Genomic DNA, 7,890 nt, shown 5'->3' on the forward strand with positions numbered 1-7,890 from the left:
CCTCTATAATAATCAAAATCATCAACATCTCCACTACTGCCTGCAAGATGCTGTTCCAAGTGCTTTTCAGAGCATTTAACCCCCACAACTCTATACAGAATGCTCTTTTCTGCATCGCATTCTCTTTCTCTCTTTATGCCTCTTGCCCTTGTCACACAGCCCACCCATTGGCCTCTCTCTGTCTCTGTCACCTGCACACACACACTCACATGTCCATGCATGACCAGTTGAACCCACCCTGACAAGAAGCGGATCACTTTCTCAGGGAAGAACAGCCTCAGAGTGGAAGCATGCCATCCATGGCCCCCTACTGAGCCACCTGGAGTTCACCTGAGCCAGGCCACCTGCGGCTGCTCGCCCTGAGGTGCTTCACACATGGCTAAAGTTCACGGAGAGGAAAGCAGCCTCCACCTGCTGGGCCCACTTCAGGCTGCCCACCTGGCAGGCCCTGGCTGGCCCTGGACGAAGGTCTGCCCCCTCTTCTGTCTTGGCACTACTCTGACCTTGAGGGTGCAGGCAGAGATGAGGGAAGAGCAAAAGGACACTCTTTCCTTTCCAGGCCACAGGAATGGTGGCAGCACCACTGGCTGGAGAATGGGGAAGCCTGGATTCTGGCCCTGGATGTGCCCCTCCCTGCATGTGGTCAGCTGTTTTTCATTTCTCCCACAAGGAGATGGATTATACCTGTTTTTATTTTAGAGGCTGAGTGTCCCTTCCAACAAAATCAGAGAGGCCCAAGGTGTATAAGTACAAAGCGAGGGCAGGGCAAGCTCTGTCCAGCCCACCCTTGCCCTCTGCCTGGCAGCAGCCCCTTCCAGACTTGCTCACTGAATCGACCCTTCTAGGTGAGACTATGATGCATGTATGGTGTTGGGGTGCATAGTACTGAACACCGGTTCCCTGTCCCCTGGAAACTTTCGGCCAAGAGCAGAGAGGGCCAGGCAAGCAGGTCAAAGCAGCACCCTTAACAGCTGGCGTCACTAAAAGGGGCGATGTGCAAAGCCCAGTGGGTCAAATCACAAAGGAGTGAGCTAAAATTGTCCATCCATGTGGGTTATGTCTCCAGAAGAACTGAAAAAGGGACCTGGAGAGATACTGGCATGCTCACATGCATAGCAACGTTATCCGCAATAGCCAAGGGGCGGAAGCAGCCCACCTGCCCGTCAGCCCTCTCGGATGAGTGGATAAACGATGTGTGTCACATCCATACTGTGGAAAACCACCCAGACTTAAAAATGAAGGAAACTCAGCACACGCTACAACACGGATAAGCCTGGGAGACAGTATGCTAAGTGAAAAAAGCCCCTTACAAAAAGACAAATATTGTGTGATTCCACTTACATGAGATACCTACAGCAGGCAAATCCATAGAGACGGAAAGGAGAAAGGTGGTTGCCAAAGGCTGCGTGGGAGATGGGGGCTTAGGGTTTAATGGGAGCAACTTTCAGGCTGGGGTGATGCAAATGGTCTGGAGGTGGGTGATGCTGATGGTCGCAAAACAATGTGAACATATTTAATGCCTGTCAACTGTATGCCCCAACAACGTTCAAATGATAAATTTGTTATGTGTATTTTACCACAATTAAAAATAATTTTTTTTAAATTATTGAATCTATGTGTCAAAAAATGGTGGCCAAGATTTGGCATGGGCTAAGTGGGGGAGGACAAACGAGGTGGCTAAGACCACGACAGTTATGGCCCTTGGCCCACCTCTAGCTGGGCATGAGGAGTCCTTCAGGGTCTCAAGGCCCCTGCACGTTTCTTCTCTTCATAGATACTGTTCCTTCAGGATTTCCACGACTCAAATCTGCTCAGCTCTTTCTGCAAATGTCACCTCCTGGAGAAGCCCTCTCTGGCCACGGACTACAGTAAAGCTCACGCATGCGCACACGAGTGTGAGCCACATGTACACAGTGCCTGCCTCCCTCCTGGGCGGATTTATTCACCGCAGAGACACTGACCCCATCCCCTATGCTGCTGTGTGTATCTTTGTTTCTCTTCTGTTTCCCCCACTAGAATATAAGCTTCCCAAGGACAGGGGCTCTATTCTGTTCACTGTCTTCTCCCCACCTGGTCACATGCTCACTCTCTGAGGTTCATCTTTTCTGCATTTATCCCTCCCCCTCCTTCTGTTGGGAAGACAGGGCTTGCGGATTTGACTCAGATTCACAGCTAAACAGTGTATATGACCGTCTTCTGCCTTTTTAACTTGGCTTTCCCGTTTAGATACCAGGAGAATGGCAGATGCTGAATTAAGAAGGGGCATTCAATTTTAGATAACATACATAACTCAGTTTTTAAAACAGAATCATACAGTTTTCAGGGTGGCAAGCCCACAGACCTTGGCTGAGTTGGAAGCACTGAGATGTCCAATCGCAGGTAGACAGCAGGACCCTGGAGACCAGGCCTGTGTTGTTCTCTTGGTCAAACTCTACACACAACCAGTCACTAAAAAAATGTGTTTGCTAAGGAGAAAGAGCTGATGGTGGCAGCAAGGACACAGTGGAGAGGACCAGGAAGCCCAAGGGAAGCTCACAAGGTTCACTTTCCACTGCAGGCTTGGTGCGGAGCCTCTGGCCCCCCTGGCACTCGGGAGCTGTGGTTCCAGGACACGTTTTCTTCTTTTTAGAGATGGAGTCTCATCTGTCATCTAGGCTAGAGCATGGTGGCATCATCACAGCTCACTGCAACCTCCTTGGCTCAAGCAACCCTTCCACCTCTGCCATCTGAGTAGCTAGGACCATGGGCCTGTGCTACCACAACTATTTTTTAAATTTTTTGTTGAGATAATTTTTTAATTAATTGCCCAGGCTTATCTTGACTCCTGGACTCAAGTGATCCTCCTGCCTTGACCTCCCAAAGTGCTGAAGTTCTAGGCATGAACCACAGCGCCCCGCCATAGTTCATAGCTTAAACTATGTGCACATCAGTGTGTTAAAAACTCTCATCTCCCACCTCCCAAATTAGGCTAAATCTAAAAAGAAGCCAACTTTGAGTAAGAAGTCTGTGGACAACTGAAGACAGAATGGAGATGTCATTTGATTTTTCGAGGCAGGGAAGTCAGCTCCCATAAAGGCACCATCACTGCCAGAATCCTTGTGCCTCAGGGTTCTGCTCCAGGAACCAAAGACTGTGCACCGTGGAGGTCGTAAGGCTTGTGCTTTTTAGGCCTTGGGTTGCAATCATTTTGCAGGCCGTGAAATCAATTCAAGGGACCATAACAAAAATTTAACTTGAAAATTGAAATAGAGCAGAATTAAATAGACAAGCTGACAGTGTTGCCCATGGGAAAGGTAAGACTGCCACGCATCTCCTCTGTCAGTGACGTATAACTATGTCTGGTGTGTGCCATGGCACACCATGAAATATGCCTCCGAGAGTCCCAGCCAAAGAACATTTGAAAGCCACTCCCCTGATCTATTTCCCATAAAGGGCTCCATACTCCTATATCCAGCCAATGTTGAATCATTCCACAGTTTCTAAATTTATGAAATGCCCATGATGTGTGGCAGGCACTGAGCTGGCTCCTGGGGCATAGAGATGAATAGAATCCCGTGCTGGGCAGGGCCCCGGCAGGAGCCAGTGGCACACCCTAACTGGGTAACATGAGGAGAGCTTAATAAAAAGGAACTATTTCTACAGCGTGGGCAGCGTACAGGGCAACTAAGGAGATAGTGCAGACCCCTGGGGCTGTGAACAGAGGGGCAAGGTGGGAAGGGCTGAGAAGGGAGCTGCTTCCAAGTTCTTTCTCATTGAGAGGCTGTCGCCTTGAATCTAGGGAAACAGGCAGCCCACAGGAGCCCTGCAGGGAGGCAGCTGGAGGGACACATAAATAGCTCAGCTCTCCTGCCCGAGAGCCTGAACCGTTGCACTGCCCACCCCCACCACTGATGAAGCCAGGAGCACAGGATCCCACGGACACAGTCCTCAGAGGGGAGTGGGGGGAGGAGAGGGGAAGGGTGGAGGGCAGAGAGAAGACAACCGTGCACACAACATCTCTGCCCTTTGGGAGCTTACTTGGGTGGCTGAGAAGGCACATATTGAAAAATCCACAGTGACACAACTCAGGCTGGAAGAGAGGAGTTAGTGAGGACTTCTGGAAGCTCCCATCTTGGAGAAGGTTAAGGAAGACTTGCGAGACAGCAGCCATAGTGGTATGTCTCCCAGCGTCCTTCCCTTTGTAGAGCCGCCTTCCCTGCTTCTCTCCCTCCACGTAGTCCTGGTGGGGTCTCAGAATGGTGCCATCTTCCTGTGGTACAGACGAGCAAATCAGAGTGTGCCCCTCTTCCCTGGCCACAGCCCCTCAGAGTCCTTCCTGGGGATCTTCTGTTATCACAAAGGCTGTCTCTTGCCTCTGAATTCAGGATTCTGAGAGGATGTAAAGTTACAACTATTGGCTGCTACTGCCTCCTTACCCCCAGTAAGTATAAATATTTAACTTAGGCAGAAATCTTCCCACTGGGAAATGTTTTACATTTAGAGTCACCTTATATTCAGGTATAGACTTTGTTGGTACCAACAGTCTCTCTTTTTAAGTGAGTTTGAGTTGAGTTTCTGTCCTAGTTCACCACACAGAGGAAACCATAGGTGTGAGCATGTGACAACAAGGAAATTTTTGGTATGTCATGGTGTGTGGCCTGGCCAGAGCCCAGGGTGTTTATGAAAGGGGACTCTTTTTTTTTTTTTTTTCTTTTTGAAACAGAGTCTCACTATGTTGCCCTCACCCTGGGTAGAGTGCCATGGCATCACAGGTCACAGCAACCTCCAACTCTTGGGCTGGGACTACAGGCACCCACCACAATGCCTGGCTATTTTTTTCTTGCAGTTGTCATTGTTGTTTAGCTGGCCCAGGGCGGGCTGGAACCCGCCAGCCTCGGTGCTTGTGGCTGGCAACATAACCACTGGGCTGGCTGGAGCCTGAAAGGGAGCTCTTTGATAAGTCCAAAATGGCGAGCTTGGGTCAGGTCACAAAAGGTTTGGGTCAGATGGTGCCTGTATGAGCATTCACTAAGGATTTTAATAGGAAGTGACACAAACAGATGTACCTTTCAGAAAGCTCCCCCTGAGGGCTGAATGGGAGATGGGTGGGAAAGTGCTGGCCTGAAGGAGGCCCTGCAGCAGAAACCCAGGGACTCAGTAGGCACCAGAGCTCAGCTGGGGACACTGGAGGACAGAGCACTGTGCCTAGATCAAAGAGGCTAAAATCAGTGGCTAGATTCTTGTCTGTGTGAGAAGATGAATGGTGGCCTGAATGGGACCCTGCTTCAATTATTTCCCACTTCTCATAACTTGAGGGTCTTCTCCTTCCTGTTCATCCTCCCCGAGAGCATTCTGAGCTTTTCCATCTCCTGGGCAAGAACAGAGCTCCCTAATGAGGTATGGTGTCACCAGTGGAGAGTGACACCATCACACCCTTTTATCAACACAGCCAACGGGGCCTGCAGGTTTTCTTGGAGGCTATTTCACAGCGTTGGCTCCCATGGACTTATTTTCTAAAACCCCTGTCTTTTTACATAGTCTCTGGATCATTTTTTGATGGACTAGTAAATTTTTTACAAGCAAATAATTCATTTTAAATTACCTGAAATGCGGATCTGCAGCAGTAAACTTAGCATGTCTTCCTTATATCCAAAAACTATATATTTCCAATCCTTTGAATCCATTTTGATTCAGCAAGTGAGCATGATGTGAATGAAGATTCTGCAACAGATACTATGGAAGATGCATGAAAAGAACATACCCTATTGTTTCCAAGTAGCTTAGAGTCCAATAAGGCAGGCAGACAGGTGGAGAGAAAGACGGGAAGGAAGGAACGTAGGGAGGGAAGGAAAGAAAAGAAAAGAAAAGGACATACAGGCAGACAGATGTAGGTAAAATAGAGATATAAAAAGATCTTTGGAGCAATTTCTAGTTGTAAATTATTAGCACAGAGTAATTGCTATGATTTTTCAAGGTTCTGGAAATCCTTTACTTCGAGGTTCACTATACCATCTTCACGGCTCAGCATGTATGAAAGTTTTGACCACGTGCTCTCTGATCGCCTGTTATCTATCTACACTGCACATAATTCAACTAGTCACTGAATTCAGAACTCTTCACCTTCATGACCTTTGTCCCAGAATGTGTCAGTACTCTGGGTCTCCTCTGCTTTCTCTTTTCTGGGATTGATTTTTAATTTATTTCCAAAAATCTCATTAATTTTTACAAATGCTCCTTACAAGGGGTCATACCAGAAAGTGGGCTTCCTAATATGCCCTTTGCAAGTTTTGCTTCCCACCTCCATCCTCCCCTTTAGCAAACTCCCATCTCAGTTCTTACCATCACATTTTGCTTTCTTCAGTGAGTACGACCATAACCCCACACCTTAACCCCACACCATCGGCCTCCTGCATCCCTCTCAGAACAGCATTTTTTCAATCCAGCCAGGCAGGCCATGTGTGCATTGTGTCCACCACTACACACGGCTTCCCCTTTCTGAAGATTGGGGGGAATTCTGACACAGAGTTCTCAGGACAGGGAAAACTGTGCAACTTTAGGTAGATTCATTCATTCTCCATATGTATATATGTATATATGGAGAATGTGTATATGTGTGTGTATGTATGTATACACACACACACATATATATATATACATATATACACTAGCGAGAGAGAGAGAGAATTTTTTTTTTTTTTTAAAGAGGTTTATTCTGAGCTGAATGTCTGTGACCAGCCTGGAGCATATATCCTCAAGAGGTCTTGGGAAAAAGTGCCCCTCTCAGTATTTACAGAGCGCCCACTCTGCATCAAGCACACTGGGAGGGACAGAGAGGAGACAGACCCTCACTCACAGGAGGCGGGGGGTTGGGGGGAGCCTTGGCAGGGAGTGCAAGATGCTTTGGAGCAGAGAGCCACGCTCCCTAACTGAGCCTTGGACAGGAGAAGCTCCAGAAGCGAATGAGCTGAGCAGGAAGACAGAATGAGACAGGGGCTCAGGAACGGGACAGGTTCAGCTTTTCTGTGCTACAGAGTGTTATGGACTAGAGAGCAGAGGAGGGCCTGAGACAGATGAAGGAGCTGGAGTTTAATTTAAGAGCCACAGGAAGCCACTGACTAATTGTAAGCCAAAAGTGATAGCATCAGATTGATCCTATTTCCTTCTTTTCTTTGATAGCTCAGAAACTAAGAACTGAATTTGCAGCCCACTGCTCGCAGCCTCTGAGGGCCATCGGGGTGCACTTGGGTGCTGCAGCTACCCTTCCCGCATCTTCTCATCCCTTCGCTCCAGTGCCTTCATTTATTAACTTTTGTGGTATTCGATGCATCGCCACAGCCTGTCAAATATTAATAAATAAACCGTGTCAGCACTCTCATACCAGCTCTTGAGTTGAACATTTATATCCCACTTTACAGGGAAGGAAACTGAAGCTCAGAGAAATTAGGTAACTTGCCCTCAGTCTTAGAATCATTTCATTCATTATGAGGACTTGGCCAATATCTCGCTTTCGCAGACGATGGCAAACACGGTGAGGCAGCGGCTGTGTCTGCTGTGCTTATGGGAGTGTGCCTGCCTCCATGATGAGGGCTGGCTCACAGGGGACCCCAGGCGGTGCTATTCCCACTGACCGACCCTCCCTGATGGTAACTCTCTGAACCAGCTGGGGTCAGAGCCACCTTGGTACTGTCCACTCCACCCCACTGTCCTCTCCCCACCTGCTGGTCTTCTCACCTGCTGGAAACTGAGCCTCTCCCTCAGCCCCATACATGGACACACTTTTAAAGAAGACCCAGCATTTAACTTCTAAGTATACAGAGTCACTAAAACCAAGCTACCATTTGGTTGCCCTGAGAACCAGACTTCCAGGTCCAGAAGAAACCTGAGTGATAATTCTGATCTAACTGGCTCCTT

At 48.3% G+C, this 7,890-nt stretch overlaps 1 long non-coding RNA gene across 1 annotated transcript; it reads left to right on the forward strand.

Annotated features, from left to right (window-relative positions):
* Nucleotides 1-3,875: 3,875 nt before the first annotated feature.
* Nucleotides 3,876-7,354, forward strand: LOC128566925 (uncharacterized). Its single transcript, XR_008374662.1, has 3 exons — nt 3,876-4,154; nt 4,261-4,420; nt 7,156-7,354. It is a non-coding gene; the product is annotated as an uncharacterized LOC128566925 (long non-coding RNA).
* The last annotated feature ends 536 nt before the right edge of the window (nt 7,355-7,890 follow it).

This window comes from Nycticebus coucang, chromosome 15 (assembly GCF_027406575.1).
Source record: "Nycticebus coucang isolate mNycCou1 chromosome 15, mNycCou1.pri, whole genome shotgun sequence".
Lineage (NCBI taxonomy): Eukaryota > Metazoa > Chordata > Mammalia > Primates > Lorisidae > Nycticebus > Nycticebus coucang.